The sequence below is a fragment of the Hyaena hyaena genome, unplaced genomic scaffold, assembly GCF_003009895.1.
Source record: "Hyaena hyaena isolate Hyena2069 unplaced genomic scaffold, ASM300989v1 scaffold_2106, whole genome shotgun sequence".
Taxonomy (NCBI): domain Eukaryota; kingdom Metazoa; phylum Chordata; class Mammalia; order Carnivora; family Hyaenidae; genus Hyaena; species Hyaena hyaena.
Window position 1 is genome coordinate 512 of NW_024082740.1, and position 17473 is coordinate 17984.

The window sequence follows — 17473 nt, forward strand, 5'->3', positions numbered from 1 at the left end:
GAGGATCTGGAAGAGCTAGGTGGTAAGCCCATGACTAGGGAACTCTGCAGTACCATCTCCCTGGAGCTGGGGGGAAAGCAGATCTCAATCCATCCTCTTAATCTGACTTTCTCCCAGAACCACTGTCAACAATTTAGAGTGTATCTGCAGACTTTTCAATATTAACCCTTGCCCATTTAGCTGAAATAGTTTTTGCATGTACTGGATGTACATACATGTAAGATGTACTGCAATTGGAAAGGAACACTGTTTCATGTTTTATCACCAGAATGTTCAGCAACATCTACCATTAATAGTTGCTCATTTAATAATAGTCTCATTTGCTTAATGAAGATGAGAAATAGAAGTTCAATAGATGAAGTGACTTGCCCAGGCTGGTAAGTAATGGGATTGGAAATTCATTTGACCATGTCTAGAAGGTTCTACTTACTTTGTCAAAGAATCGCTTGACTGACAACAAAGAGGCTGGCACTTGGGCAGGCAGCAGAGGGAGAGCCTGAGCTCTGGCGGGAGATGGCATCCTCTTCCTCTGTTCCTCATGCCTGGAGGATCCCCTAAGGCTGAGCTGATGCTGTCTCAACATGATGGGGGTTTTGATTCTGGTTTTCCACTTGTCTTATCTTGCTCTTATGCTAACGGACTGCTTCCTGGTTGTGCTGATGGGGCATTTCCTAGGCAGCCTTCTCTCCTCTGGACCTAAGGGAGAATGAAGGAGATGCCATTGCTCTCACAAGGCACAGACCCTGGAGAGGACTTCCACATGGACTCAGTGGGCTCTGCCCTGGCACATGTGTGGGAGGACGTGACTCTGCCTGGAAAGGAGAGCACGCCATGTTTGCACAAGCAGCTCTAGGTGGCTGGGGTTTGGTGCCTGCCGCTCACCTCTGTGGCATCACCTTGGGTCAGACCTTCTCCTCTCCTGCTCAGGCTTCAGGTATCCACGAAAGGGTGCGCATGATGGTAAAAAATTCTTTTTGCCTCTGGAATTCTGTGGTTTAAACTTGCTACACAACAGTTAAAACAAAGCAGTCAATATATACATTTATGGTTTTGCTGCCTTTGGAAGGGCATAGAACCACTGAGCTTATCCTCCCTAATGATCAAAGTTTAGCCAGTTTCCTCTTTCTTCTGAGGACATGGTCTCTTGGAGATGCAGAATTGGGTCTTTGCCCATCCCTGTACATCTCTTTTCTTCTCCTCTCAGGGGAGGGGGCCAGATGTTCTCTTGGAACTTAACACTCAGCACAGGTGCTTCTTCCAGGAGGGGCATGCAGGGGGAGAGGTGTGTTGCTAGCTTGGCTGGGGAATGGCTGTGTCACAGATCTGTTCCAGGGGAGGAGATCAGACATAAATAAATTCCTGGGGAAGTCTCAGGACTTGCCTTCTGCCCTCTGAGCCTCTTGTAGTAGGCGCAAAGTGAAGTCCCCATGGCATACGAGAGAGAGCTAACTTCTGCCTCCACACTTACATCTCTCCTCACTTGTCTAAGCACCAGAACTGTAGAGTTTGGCTCATTTAGAGAAAGATATTTTTAAGGAGAGCTGGGCAAAGAGGGAGTGAGCTGCTTCTGAAGTAGTGAGGTCACTGACACAGGTCACAGAATGCCACCCAGGCATTGTGACCTGGGAGGTAGGTCTGAGGGCTCCACTCAGAGAAGACTGTCTGAGGTATCAGGTAGGTGAGACCTCCAGATCAGAGAGATCTCATTATTTAATTATCTTCTTCTTATAGTTTGTTCTTATTTCATTAACTTTTGTGTTATCATCACGAACTCTTTCCTCAGCTTTTTACTTTGGAGAACTACTGAAATTAAATGTTTCAGTATTTTCAGATTCTTTTGGAAGGAAAATGTATTTAAAGTATACATGTTCCTCAGAGTGTTTCTTTGGCTGAATCTTACAGGTTTTGATATATAACATTCTCAATTACATTCACTTTTAATAGCCTTTAATTTCACCTTAGATTTCTTTTGACATTGCTTTATATTTTAATATGTAAACTTTATTTTGGGGGAAAGAATCTACCCTTTTATTCTTAGTATCTGGATTTAGTATATATATGAACTTGTTATGATTTTTACACTTTCAAATTAAGATTTTATTGGGAGAAAAGGATACAGTAGATTTTTATAAAATTTCTACATATTTTTGAAAATGTGCATTGTTTTGGGTTGAAACAGTATGTTCATATCTTTATATTTTACCTCTCTTGTTATACAATCATGATTGTTAATTTTATTATTTAAATCCATGGTCTTTTATGTTTTCAGTCTTTTAATTTTTTAAATAAGTTTGTCGAAGTGCCACCATGTTTTTGACAACTAGAGCAAGGTAAATACTGCACTTCTATATCTTCTGTGGGTTCCTAATAAACTCACATAAGTGCCAGGGATAGTGATGGCTTGATTATGGAGAACTAGTCTTGTGCCTAAGGGCAACCAGAATTGCCCTTTTCTTCTTCATTGAATTGAAGAAATTTGGTCTTGCAGCCTGGGATGAACAAGTCACATAATCAGCCAAAGGCTAGACAGTTAGGAACCCAAGAGTAGAGTGCCAGAGGTAGAAATGTGCAAAGTCTCACAATGATAAGGCAAAAACATGTTTTAAAAACAGCAAAGGAAAGTAGAACACGCTCTTTCTGCTTTAATGTGGGGTATCTGAATGTCGTTTTCTCCACTTTCCACTGGTCAGATTATTCTCTCTCAGATAGAAAACTGCATATGAAGGAGTGGAAGAAGAAACCAACCAGGGCCTGGTGTAGCTTCCTTACTTCTCCGGAAACACAAGAAATAAGGAGGTAAGCATGCCTCAGCAACAACTTTGTCTATCTTCTGTCTTAATTTTAATCTTGTGTAGTATATTTGTGTCTGTGTATGTGTGTTTATGTGTGAGTGTGGGAGAGAAATTTTGTCTTAAGTAAACAATATATTTGATTTGACATAAGTTGAGAGTGTTTTTTTTTTCAAAAGGAAAATTTAATAGACTTTAAGGCACACCTCATTTTTTACAAATTGAAGGTTTGTGACAACCTTACACCAACCAAGCCTATTGGCACCACTTTTACAACAGCATCTGCTCACTTCATGTCTTTGTGTCACATTTTGGTAATTCTCACATTACAAACTTTCTCATAATTATTATATTTGTTATGGTGATACGTGATCAGCGATCTTTGATGTTACTGTTATAATTGTTTTGGGGACCCATGAGCCGCATTAACATAAAAAGGCAAACTTAATTGATAAACGTGTGTTCTGACTGCTCCACCAACTGGCCATTCTCCCATATCTCTCTCTGTCCTCAAGCCTCCCTCTTCCATGAGACACAACAATATTGAAATTAGACCAATTAATAAATTTTCAGTGGCCCTAAGCATTCAAGTGAGAGGGAGAATCAATTGATGTGGCAAACTTCATTGTCTTATTTTAAGAAATTGCCACAGCCACCCAACCTTCAGCAATCGCTACCTTGATCAGTCAGAGCTGTCAACATCAAGGCAAGACCCTCTACCTGCAAAAAGATAATGACTTGCTGAAAGTTCAGATGATGCTTAACATTTTGTAAGCAATAAAATATTTATTTATTGGAGAAAGAAAGAATGTGAGCAAGGGAGAGTAGACAAGGGAGAGAAAAAGAGAGTCTTAAGCTGTGGAGCCTGATGCCAGGTTTGACCCCACGACCCTGAGATCATGACCTGAACTGAAATCAAGAGTCAGACACTCAACCGACTGAGCCAACCAGGCACCTCAGCAATAAAGTATTTCGTAATTAAGATGTGTACATTGTGTTTTAGATACAATGCTACTGCATACTTAATAGACTATAATATAATGTAGTATAAATATAGCTTAATGCACTGGTAAACCCCAACATTCATTTGACTGGCTTTATTGTGGTAATCTGGAACCAAATCTGTGGTATCTCTAAGGTGTACCTGTATATCAAGGGAGAAGCAGTATCATAGTTAAGGGTGTGGGCTCTGGGTTCAAATTCTATCTCTTAAAGTTACTGAAAGAATAGCCATGAGAAAACAACCCTCTATGGATCTAAAGTTTCTCTTTTTAAAAATTCATAACTCACAGAAATGTAAACAAATTAAATGACTTAATATGATGAAATATTTAGAATAGTAACTGGCACAGAGTAAATCTTCCATCGGCTATTAGGGTTGCTTTACTCTCTGCTCAAATTTTGTAACATTTCTTAAATTTTGAAAGTTCTATCTTTTATTAAGGCTGCCCATTTTTTAAATGTTTTTTTAAAAATTTATTTCTGAGACAGAGAGAGACAGCGTGAGCCGTGGAGGGTCAGAGAGAAAGGGAGACACAGAATCCGAAACAGGCTCCAGGCTCTGAGCTGGCTGTCAGCACAGAGCTCGATGTGGGGCTCGAACCCACGAACTGTGAGATCATGACCTGAGCCAAAGTCGGAGGCTCAACCGACTGAACCACCCAGGTGCCCCAAGCCTGCCCATTTTTAACTAATATACATCTGTTTTATATTAAGTGTAGTGTGAATTTTCCTGTTGATTAAAGAATAATTAGGGGCGCCTGGGTAGCTCAGTTGGTTGAGCATCCAGCTTTGGCTCAGGTCATGAGCTCACGGTTCCTGAGTTGGAGCCTTGCATCAGGCTCTCTGCTACCAGCACAGAGCCTGTTTCGGATTTTCTGTCTCTCTCTGCCCCTCCCCTGCTTATATGTACTCTTTCTGTCTGGAAAATAACTAAACATTAAACAAAGAATAATTAATCTCAATTCATTGAGATTTATGATTTCAAGATGCTTTGACTACTACTGAAAACAACAAAACCTAAAAGGGAAAGGAGAGAAATTGAGCAACTTAAATGAAACAACAAAACAACAAATTGCCACTACTTCAACCAGAAGTGGTGGGGAGCATCTGCCAAACATCTCACCCGAGCCAACCCGAGATGAGACTGTGCAGGCCAAGAAGCTATGTGCACCCCCTGGGACCACAGGCCATACACAAAACCTCCCAACTGGTGTTACCATCCAGAAGTCACCTTCAACAGATCTTAGACTAGCCACGGTCTAACCTGCGGATGGTTTAATTATGGAGTCACTTGGCCATAGCTGACCTGACTCATCTGCACAGATGCTTTGAAATCCACAGAATCCTGTGAGAGGTCAAGGTTACCTTGTGTTCGTTGCTGCTGATGCATTTGCTAGTAAAATCCTAGTGCTCCATTTCACTGACTTCCTTTATGTGATGAAAGAAAATCTGGCACGTTGACTTTCTTTTTGACAGTTCCCTGCATCAGAACTCTCCCCAGTTGAGATCACTTTAATGATTTCTCCATCTTTGCATGGAGCCGTGTCTTGGTGCCGCCTTCTTAAGCGGAGTTCCTTCTCGCAGGCTGTGGCTTGCAGTACCAGAACAAAGAAGATGTTATTGTTCTCTGTGGAAGTGAATTGATGCCCCTCTGGGAGTCTGGATATTATCACGATGAAAAAGATTCAGTGTTTCTTTCGGAAGTGGTAAATCATATCCTTTGTGAGGTGTGCATTCAATCTCTTTCTCTTTCTTTCTTTGAGGAGTGGCCAAGCCAGAGTGATACTTCGGTCTTCGCTCCTTGGATGAAGGTGGGGAAGGACGTCTGAGTCACCAAGTCCTCTCCTCCAGGCGCACAGGCCTGCTGGCTCCCATTTGGCTTCCAAGTGCTCACATATCCAGAGCTGCCCATCACTTACCTCCAGAATCCCTCCCATCCCTTCCCATCCTTTTTGGAACAGACTGGCCTCCTCTTGCCTCATCTCCATGTTCCAGTGCTTTGGGGGTCTTCTCTGCTCCACTTCACTAGGAATAAGTGAGGCCTCATCTGGTGAGCTGGGCCTTGCTGATATATTGCCTTCTTGTGTGTTCCCCCATCTCAGGCAACATGCCTGGGCCCACCATGGCGCTTTTCCTTAGGAGGGCCTTCCAATGCCTTTGGGAGGCCCAGCCGCCCGAGTTACATTGGTGTTAACTGCAGAAATGAAATGAACAGTGATGAACATGTAATAGTTTTCATTCAGAAGTTAATTGTGTAAATATCAGTGAATGTTTTGGACTCTGGGTGCCTGGTAACTTCAGTGGGAGCCGACGTCACCATACATTGCTACAAAGGCTATCTTGACCTGCATTAATGGAGAAATGGAGTGTGGATCAGAGGAGCTAGTTCTGCTGTCCTCTGTGCTGGCTTCTTTGTCCAGAACTTCATATTTCACCTGTCCATTGCATAATAGAAAGAACCTTGAAAAGGAATATAAGAGATAGTGATTAACATTTTGAGGAATCTAGAAACCATGCTGTGTTGTATGGAATGAGTGGAAAAACTGTCTAACTCAAACAGGATGCTTATCTGGAGAAAAAAAAAAAAGAAGACGACGACTTGGGTAGAAAAAGAGTGCTGTCTCCAGATGTGTAAAAAAGTTCAACATAGTAGAGAAAACAAACCGGTTCTGTGTAATCACCATAGGGTAGAACTTTGATCTTTAGTGGGAGTTGTAGGGGATGGATTTCATTTCATTCTATTTTAACAGCCTTGAGGCAGCCACATGGGCAAGCAGTCACCATGTCACCCGGAATGCCCAAGCCAAGGCTGGCTCCCCTTCTCCAGGACCTGGGTAGGTAAGCACTTGGTCTCTTGCCTCTGAGTACAAGTGGTTCTATGGCTATTGAAGCAAAGGCAATAGCATCCCTTCTGTGGCTCCTCATGGAGGAGAGCAGTGGGACCTCACCGTGCTCATGGAGGGCGCCGGACCTGACCGAGGCCTGCAGGGGATGTTTTCTCAGCTTTAAGTCTCGAGTTGATGAACCAGGCCTGGAGTTCACCTGCCAACCCTCCCTCACTCCTAACATCTGAAAGAAAGGCTGCAACCCCAGGCACAGACTGTCCCATCTGCACCCTGAAAACAAGACTGAGGGTGACCCATGTTGGCCTGAGGATGAAAGGCAGGGGCTGGAGTTCTGGGCTGGGGCTGGGCTGTAGACATGCTGTGTGGGGCTTTCTCTTTCCTGGTGTTATCCCCTGTTTGTGAAGTCCATTCCCATGGATGTTTCAGGCACTGCCCTTCTCAGAAGGTTAAAAGCTAAGCCGGCTCCATAGGAAGCAGCTCCAATGTTTAGCCAAGTCTGGTGGAGTCATTTGGCCCGCCTCTGTCCAGTGAGCTTGAGCCAGCACTTGTGCACCTTTGCTGATGGGAAGCTTATCAGTAAACTGGTAGCTCATCTGATGGCACTGAGCAGGGCTTTGGAGGCTGGCACTCACATCACAGCATCTTAAGTAGCCACAGCCTTTTCATGCAGAAATGCAGGAAGAAGAATCCTTCTCCATGCCTTACCTGGCAGATTGATTCTATAGGAAAGAGAAAAGCAGAAGAAAAGAACACTGGTGTTGAATTTACAAAGAAAAGCAAGTTCCAAGGATTCCTGAAGTTGGTTCTCATTCTTCCCACTTAATCTACACTTTTATTTTGTTTACATTTTAAAACTTCTATTTTATAATTTTATACTTACAAAGAATGGCACAAAAAGAGTACAAAGGATTTCTCTGTACCTTTTGACCAAATTTCTCAGATGTTTAGTCTCATGTAACATGAGTAGTACAATGACCAAAATCAGGAGATTAACTTGATGTGACACTAGTCTAATCTATAGGCCTTTACCAGTTGTCCCACAAATGTCTCTTTTCTGGTCCAGGTTCCATATCAACTTCATGTGTTGGGTTTAGATGTATTCTGAATCCATCTGACTATTAGATGGAATAGTCTTATCGATGCCTTCAGCAAATTTAATTCTAGAGAAGGAGAATGTATCCATTAGAGAATTACTGAGTGTCTGCTTCGCCCGTGCTGTGCCCTGATGGGGATGAGGTGATACCACATGGAAAAGGAGAGACACCATCCCTGCCATCTAAAGGTTCCCAGTCTAATGTTGAACACAGACAATAAAACCAGCAGTTTCAATGCAGCATGGCAATTACCATTAAAGGGAATGAAGAGAACATGCTGGTTGGGAGAGGAGACACCTCAACTCAACTGGGAAAATGCAAGAAAGAATTTCTGGAAGAGATGATATTATAGAGTTGAGGCCCATGGGATGAGTAAGAGTTTCTCAGGCTGGGAGAAGGTCATTGTGGTGTGAGATCATACAGGCAGTGACAATGGCATTGGTGAAATTCCAATAGCATAAGACATCTGCTCTGAACGCTCAGCTGAAATGCTTTCTGGAGTCTGGACATGAGACATGACATGAAGAGAGGTCTGCATGGGGCTAGAGAGGCAGGGAATGGCCGTATGTGCAAAGGCTTGGAAGTTGTAAGGGTTTATTTTTGACCAGAGAGCAATGGCCAAACATCAAAAAATGTTTCGTGCAGGAGTGTGGTGATCATAGTTGTGTTTGCAAAGACTACAAGATACGATGTTGGCCTGAGTCAAGATGGAGCAGTGGATGTAGAGACATGTAAAAAAACCCAAGATTTGGAGGAAGCAGGATTGATAGGATATAGAGGTTGGTTGGATGGAGATGTAGAGATTGGTTGGATATAAAGATTGGTCCTATGGAGAGGGTGAGGGAGAGGTAGTGGTCAAAGGTGAAGCCCAAGCCATGGCTTTGGCAATGAGTGGAAATTGGTGCTTTATACCTTCTCTAAGGTAGAAGACACAATGGAAGGAGCAGTTCTGAGGGTGGCTTTTATGCTGAAGTGCTTGGGTAAACTGTGTGAAGTTAGAATGGAAAACTGATGCTCTCTTGACCCCCAGTCCAAGGCTATTGACTTTATTGCATGCCTCCTAACTCTTGCTAACCCAGCAAGCCACTGGTGTGAAATTGTAAAATACACACATAGGTGCTCTTGAGAAGCAGACTGCATGCCCTGGTCGCTGTCACTGGAGAGCCCGCATCAAGGGCTCCCCCAGGCTTGGGCAAACACTGTAATAAAGTGAAACCCAAACTTAGGTAGTGATTTCTGTTGCAATCTTATTCAGCTGGGAGAGCAGGAGTGGCTGGATTCAATACTGCTGAGATGGGATTAGGAGAGCACGGTAGGTAAGGGGAGTTGTCCCACCACCACAGGGTTGTTTGCTGAGAGAAGAGGAGCAAAGGGCCAGGCCAGAACAGGCAATTGTCTGGGGTATTGGACTCAAGAAAATGCCAGGAAGAGGGGGAGGGGCATCCTTTCCTCCAGCCTGTCAGAGAAGGGCTGGGAAGAGCAAGGGAACTAGTCAGCATGGAGCTCTTTCTACCTGGAAGCCCCCACAATAGTTTCTGTCCTACCACTTGCTGATGAGGAAGGTAGGGTTCCATAAGGTTAATGACCTGCTCAAGGTCACATAGTAAGTGTAGGGCCACGACTTTGATAAAGCCCTGACTCTGTAGCTCTTTCTTCTGCTCTATGCCTCCTGATATCAAGTAGAAGCTCAGGTCTAGTTTAAGCAACTGTCAAAACTGTCCAGGGGCAGGCAGGAGGAGGATGCCTGGACAGAAGGAACAAAGAGAAAGTTTATTATTGCCACCCAAGAGTAGTCACTGGCACCATGCAAGGCTCTGGCCATCATCAGGAATATCCCTCCTGAAGAGGGAAAAGAGTTGGATAAGATCTAATTCCAGGGAATAGTGTTGAGGGCACAGCAGGAAGGATGGTGACGCAGCATTGCACAGGGAACAGGCCGGCCTCTGGCAAGCAGAACCTAGCCAAACAGTCATAAGTCAGGCTGGCCCAGTCTGGTGTGAGACCCAGTCCTGATGCTCCCTCCTCATCCTTGATTCAGGATCTGTTCTTGGTCCACTGCAAGGCTAGTCTTGAGTAAAAGCTGATCTAGAAGCAGCAATGCACCAGCTCCAGGGGTTTTGTTGATGTTTATGGAAGCTGTCTTTTCCCTTTTGACCCATATTCACCCTGATTTGCAGACCTGCTCCACCCTGACAGGCTAGGCTGGAAGCACTTAAGAAGAAGAGATCTCAGCTGGACTCTTCCTCTCCTTCCAGCACTGGGAGAGAGGGAAGTCTGCTCCCCCAGCAGTCATTCAGTCTTGGTGGCTCAGCTGGAGGAGGAAGTCTAGGCAGGGAGTGTGTGGGGGCGCAATCTGGTTTAACTAAATTTTATGGGCCCTAAGAACAGGGGAGAAAGCAGGACTGGAATGTGAGGAGTGGGTGGGGAATGACTTGCCTGCCCCAGTTTCTCATCTGCCAGAACTGTAACTGAAGCATTGGCTGCTATCAGGTAGCATTAATTGACATCCAGGGTCACTGTGTCCCCTCTCCATACTTGGATAAATTCACTGCCCATAGATTGGCACCAATTCTGTGCTCACAGTCTGACTGCAATCCTAAGAGGGAGGAACCTTGGCTAGCCTGGCAAGGGAGATACTCCTGGCTGGATGCAGGACTTCTCAAGCTATCAAGATATCCTGGGACTCCATCTTCAAGGAGCTTTTTGGACCATGTAAAAGGAGCACAGACAAGCAGACACAACTTGAAATGCATATTATTTATGGACCAACTTAGTCCACCGCAAATGGCTGGGCAGCACCCCTAAAAATGAGTCAGGGGTCTCCTGTGCAGCATCTGGGGGTGGAAGTGAGCAATGTGAATATTTTTGGTGTGTGCTAAAATTTGTTTTTTTTTTTTTTTTTTCTTGGGAAAAGAACCTCAAGCTTCTTCGATCCCTTTCTATCATGTATCCTTGGCAGCTCTGGGAGATATTTTCTCTATTAAACAAACCAACAGCTGCTGGTTTTGGCTACAGTTTGCTTTGCTCAGTTCTTGGGCGGAAAGAAGATGCTCAGCTGTCTTTGAGAGTTATCAGTGGAAATCAAAATAAAAAACACAGAACAGATGGGCCTAGAGGATGGAAACCCCGAAGGGCACTGTGGGCTCCCATCCCCAGTAGAAAGCCGCAAATTCTTGACGGTTATAGGGTTCTCCTCCTGCCCAGGCCCAGCCTCGAGTGCTCAACTCCATACTGCAGGGATGCGTGGTCTTCCTCCCATTTGACCTTTCAGGATAGAGGACACATGAAGAGTGGCAGATTTCTGTGAGAAGACAGTGGGCAAAGGCACTCGGAAATATCCTGGATCAAAGCCCATCACATCACCAATTTTGCCATAGGTGATGCATTTCTTCAGGTATCAATTTCTCCACCTCTGGGTTCTGATTTGAACCAACCAAACAGCAGTTAATATCTATTATTATTTTCTATGTGTCAGGCACTAGATTACAAATTTGCAAGGTCACACTTACTCCTTGCCTTATTCTTGTGTTGTACTCGTTTTATTGATTAGAAAGTTGAAGCTCACGGGGTGCATGGATGGCTCAGTTGAGTGTCTGATTCTTGATTTCAGCTCACATCATGGGTCATGGGATGCAGCCTCATGGAGCCTGCCTCGGATACTTTCTCAATATCTTCCTCTGCCTCTTCACCTCAAAAAAAAAGTTGAAGCTCAGACAAGCCAAATAATTTACTCAAACTCGGAGTTAGTATTGGTATTCCTGCTTAGTCCAACCACCAAAATTACCTAAATACTTACATTGCCTACCTGAGAAGACTGATGCCATTCATTCAATACATATAAGTAAATGCATAACAGCACACACACGCACACACACACATACATACAGAGCAAATCATACTCAGCAGGAATATACATCCATTTATCCCATAGTCAAGGAAATGAACATAAAGATGGTCACATAACCAAAAATCCCCAAACACTGGGGGGAAATCAGCATCATTGGAAGGATGTCAAGTTACCTAAAAATTACATTGAAATTATAATTATATGAAGAAGATGTTGCCTTAGGAAGCAAAGTTTAGAGCATCAGGAAATTCTTTAGAATAGTATAATTAATGTTGACATATGAAATAACATTGAAGACATTTAATTTACATATAATTTAAAACAAATAAAGATCTAGAGAAAAAATAAGAACAAAGAAATAAAAAAGTATGTTAAATAGCAGAATTGATATAGCTAAAATTTGAATTTGTAAGCTGGGGGACGGCAAAAAAGAATTCTTCCAAAATGTAGCCCCAAAAGACCAAGAACCACAACATATTAATGAAGCATTAAGACACAGTAGGTTTATCAAAGAGTTTCAAATCCTGTCTAATTGAACGTGCAAATGGAAAGAAAAACAAAACAGAGGCTTGAAGGAGAGTAATAAATGAGACAATTTTTCAGAAAGGAAGACATGAGTCCTCAAATTGAAATAGCCCATTGAATGTTAGGTAGCACAAATCTAACAGGTATGACACATGCATGCACTGTGGTGATGTTTCAGAAAACTGATGGAAAAGTGTCCTAAAAGCCAACGAAGCTGAGTGAAAGAGAAGACGGTTTCTCTAGAAAGAAATGAACATCAGATTGGAATCCAATTTCTCAAAAGCAGGAGAGGATTTCTCAAAACAATGAACCAATATTTTCGAAGTCGTCGGTATGTGATTTTGAATTACAGCCCTATTCCAAGAAAAAAAAATAAATAAAAAGGTGAAAATAGATTTTTCTAAAGCTTTTTAAGGAGTCAGAAAGTTTACCTATCAGAAGCTCTATCAAATGTCTGGAGAATCTATTCCAGCAAAATAAATAAAATGATTGGTAATTAAATAGAGCAAGATTGGTCTATGTGGAGTAGCACGTAGTCAAAGAAACACAATAGTGTTTATTAATATTAAATGAATCTTGCTTTTTGAAATAGTTAATGATAATAAAAACTCAGATCCATTATCCCTAAATGATCTCAGAAAATTCAGATCATGGAAGAAAAGAAAAGCTTTGTATGTTAGAACTTTAAGTGGCAATGGCATTTTCCCCGGCTCTTTGAACAAGGGCACTCACATTTTCATTTTGCACTTGATGACACCCCTGTCATCCACATAGGAAAGTAGAGGTTTCTTTTGCTAAGGAAGCTGGGACAAGGAGGCTGCATCTATGGAGACGTTGGACACACATGGAAATTGGGTGACGAAAGGGGAATAAAGTGAGTTGCTAACAACTGATAAAGACATATCCCCAGACTCCCTCTGGAGCGGGGGGAGACTGTAGGGTCTTTCCCTGGAACAACCAAACCACTCAGGGAAAAAGAACTACACATCGTGCCATGTGAAGGTCACTAATGTCGTTGCTGATGGACCATCTCACCAACCTGTGGTGAAACTCTCCAATGCAATGAGCTCTCCCATGCACGTTGTCATCACCTCCCAAGGAGACCCGGTATTCAGGGTATTCAAAGGTCCACTCCTATTTCTCCTCCTGCCTCTTGATATGGGAATTGTGTCCATTTGCATTTAATACAATAATTAATAGACTTTGTGTCTCAGGTTCTGTTTTCTTCACAACACATTTTACAATGTACGGTTACGACACTGCCATTGACTTATGAGCATTTTTCCATGCCCATCCCCACTACTAGGCTGCAAGCTCCCTGAGGACAGACAGGAGCCACCCTGTTCATTAGATCTGCAGAGTCTCATACTGTGCTTTCCCAGGTTGTCTCTCAGTAAGTTGATTTGGGTGAAGAATGTGAAAAGACTTTGTAAACTGTATATCTAGATGAACCAAAGGACGGCTTTTAATGACAGAATGGATAGAAAGCAGATTCCAAGGAGGCCTGTGATTACAAGGTACTGATGCCAAGAGGGATGAGTGACAGATATGATATCTGGGCTCCCACCCCCTCCTCAGCATCCCAGAAAATTTGAGGAGTCATGCAGGATGGGTGACTGCATGATTTCTGAGCTGGAGTGGAGCAGAAGCAAAGGTGGAAACAGCCTTCTCTCCTCTCCCCGATGCAGGCGCAAGTGGGACCCATGATGTTTGGCTTGATTTTAAGGTTCCTATTCTCCCTACATTTCCTTTATCTCTTGTGTCAGCCCTGAGAATAAATATCTTGATCACACTCTTCATCAGGTTCTTCCAGGGAAAGGACCTGGCTGTAGGAACCAGACTTCAAATGGTTTTCCAGGAGCTGAGGGAAGCAAGGCTTTTCTGCATTCTCTCCAGCCAAGGAATTAGAGAAAAGATGTGGGTCACAGAGCTACCGCAGTGTACAGAAGAATTCTGAGACTCTCTCTAAGACTCACAGGAAGGACTGTTTCTCTTCATGCAGAAGCCACCCTTTGCTTTCCATGTGGAGCCTGGCTCACTTCATCAGAGGCTCTGGACAGAGAAACCAGTGGCATTGTTTGCTCAAGTGGGTTATTCTAAATAAAGATATACAGGAAGAAAATTAAACCCTTTATTTCCATTTTTTAAATGTTTTATTTATTTTTGAGACAGAGAGAGAGAGAGACAGTGTGAGCAGGGGAGGGTCAGAGAGAGAGGGAGACACAGAATCTGAAGCAGGCTCCAGGTTCTGAGCTGCCAGGACAGTCTGACACAGGGCTTGAACCCAAGAACGGTGAGATCATGACCTGAGCTGAAGCCAGACGCTCAATCGACTGAGCCACCCAGGCGCCCCAAACCCTTTATTTCTATTATCCCTTCTTGGGAAATGGCAAGAAATGTTGCCTTCAGAGTCTTTATTTCCTCCATGAGAATCACTTTGTCTATTTGGAAGAGATCTCCACCTCTCCAAGCAGCTATTTCTCTAAGTAACTGTTTACTTCCCAACAACCTCAGACTGAAAGTATCTTGTGGCATCAACATATCTATTTGCCCTGTCCCTGGTCACCATCGATGCAGCATCAAAGAGCACGACATGCTTTCCAAGTTTGAGACAGTGTCCTGCTGCCCACAGGGAGAAGTCCCATACTTCTCCAGAAGGAGGTAGAGCATGGATCGTGGTTATACCTAGGATCAGCTACATGAAGTTTAAAAGAGAAATTCTGTGTCCAGCAACAATGCAAACAACTCAAATTTGTATGCAAGGTAAAAACTGAGAATACAGAAAACCTATAGGAGACCTGCCACTTTCTGGGTGGACGGTGGCCTCCCAACAGATGTCAGCCATCCTTTGCCTCTGCTGGATGCTTCACAGAGACCTATTTCTGCCGGACAACTGGGTCTAGACACAGATTCAGGGCCAGCTAGAGGAAATGTAACTTTCCCCAGGCTTCCTGTGCAAGTGGCATCATTGGCAGGGAGCTGAATGGAACCGCTTCCTTCTGGTTTCTCAAAACGGTTTCTCTGGATCATATTCTTGCCACGTGGCATTCTCTTCTCTGTGCTCTATTGCTTTAGTTAGGTGACCTGTTCTCAAAAGTTGTTATCTGCTAGACACTTTCACTTGTATTATCACTGTCCTTCCTGACAGCCTCCACATGAGATTTTTTATTTTATCTTGACTATGTTTAGACAAAGCTTAGCTTGTGGAGGCAAGAAATACACATATGGAAATAAATGAGAGGCTCAGCGCACCAGAATTCTGTGTCTAGCTCCATCTCTGATCATTCCAGACTACCAAAGAGCTTGCTTAAATTCCTCTTTGTGAGGAGAAATGGTACCCAGGCACATGTTCAGACTCTTTGGCGGAGGGGGTCCTCATTGGATAGAGCAAAACTTGAGTCTTGGTTTAAAAATACAACAATGGAAACTTTAAAGACTCCAGGAGGAAGTGGACCTTAAAGCAATTCAGTTTTTCAGAAAATTACTACATTGAGTTTATACTGAATAACTTAGTAAGTTAATACAGGTTCAAGGGAAAGAAATAAATATTGATTCTAAAGTTACAGAGACAAACTTTTGTATGCTTGCTTGTTTTGCACTGACACCTTTTATCCAATCTAATGGGTTGTATTTTTTAAATTTAAATGACTTTATTCATTTATGAGGTAAATGGCACTGAATAATAATGATATTTGACTTACAGTCTGTTGAACTTAGGTAAGAAATTTGCATTTCTTTTCTACATGTATTGAAAGGTAGGAAAAGCCAATTTAATGGGCATAATTAACTAATTTCACGTATATTCCAAAGCCTGGAAAATGGTTGAGTTATAGATGAGCAATAAACACAGGTATGTGACGGGTAGAGGAAATTCAGGTGCTCTACTGGGTTTAACACAGAAGATGTATTTCCACTGTTATGCTAACAACTTGCTCTCTGCCAGTCTTTCAAGTAACCAATTTCAAATCTTCCTGCTTCTGGAGAAGATGGTGTCTCTTTAAATTTCTCCAACTTAGAGTTTTTCTAGTGTTGTTTTAGTTGCTTCGCTCTTCTTTCAAGGCTCAGTTGCCTTCAGGTCTTTGGTTTTTGAATTTTTCATCTGTCTCAGAGTCTCCAGATGTGAACAGATATACACTATTCCATGGCGTGCTCTGTGGGGCAGGGGGAGATGCCAAATCTTGGTTCTTGTCACTTCCTGCTTTCTCCTTTGCAGCTTTCTTAGCCTCATATTTTCTTTGCTTTTTAAGAGGTGCTTTTGATAATGGCTTATTTCCTGGTTGTGATTTCTAATTCAGCAGTGGTGTCTCCTCAGAGAGCTTGGAATTGGTGATTGGTTTGCTTCTTAAACACAAAAGTCTATCAACCACTGCAAATTTAGATTCTTCATTGGGTACATCACTGCCTTATAAGTTACTGTTTTTGCTGGAAATTAGCCTATCCAAAAATGGCTGCCAGGACAGGGCTGGCATAATGCCAAAGCTTGTACCCATTATTAACACACAACCTGGGAGTATGCGTGGCAGTTAAAATGTGCTCCCCATCTGGGCACCAAGCAAAATATGTAGGATCAGACGTTGCTGGTTTAGAAACAGGTTTGTATTTTTTGAACATTCCATGATTGCATTTGTCCATCAGGTTTGCAAATACAGGTAACCTTAATATATGGCCACGAGGACTAAATACGTTAAAGCATTAATATACGGCCATGAGGACTAAATATGCTAGATGGTAGAGCACTAGCTTCACAGTCAAACACAGGATCACATTTCAAGTTGAAAATCATTTCTTTGGCAGGCATAGAACCATAAATAGCATAAAACTCAGTAGAACTAGAATTCAAAATTTCATCATAAATGGGGCCACGTTTTGGTAATTGAAGAAATTCCAGCACTTTCTTCATTTGTTGCAAGGTTATGCAACATTTGTTCTGTGTATCAGGAAGTATTTTTCTTGTCAAGTCTGTTCTAACTATTCCAAAACAGCAGTGCTTTTTATTCCTTAGTTTCCTAACCTTATCAAGACCAGAGGAACTGACTGGTGCCTTGGACCATCACCACCATTGAAACTGTACCCTCATCTGCCAGGAGGAACATGGACACCGCCATCTTCTCCCGGCAAAGTTATATTCATTTTCAAGGTCCCTTAATGTCTAAAATCATTCTACTGCTGCTATTCTACATTATCTTAATGACTTGGAAGAGATCAGTATGTGGGTCTTTTTAGTGCTGTGAACACCATGACCTTTCCTACTTTCTATTGTCCCTTAGGCTGAAATAGTCATCCCGGCTCTTATGTAACTACTTCCTTGTTAGCCTTTAAGCTTTAGTGGAAAAATCATCCCTTCAAATTAGTGTCTCCCAGAAAATGTCT

At 42.8% G+C, this 17473-nt stretch overlaps 1 long non-coding RNA gene and 1 pseudogene across 1 annotated transcript; one reads left to right on the top strand and one right to left on the bottom strand.

Moving 5' to 3' along the window:
• Nucleotides 1-1624: 1624 nt before the first annotated feature.
• On the top strand, nt 1625-6013 carry LOC120227231. The gene is made up of 3 exons (XR_005527208.1): nt 1625-1674; nt 2691-2796; nt 5555-6013. It is a non-coding gene; the product is annotated as an uncharacterized LOC120227231 (long non-coding RNA).
• Nucleotides 6014-16164: 10151 nt separating this feature from the next.
• LOC120227229 lies at nt 16165-17208 on the bottom strand (annotated as a pseudogene).
• Nucleotides 17209-17473: the final 265 nt, after the last annotated feature.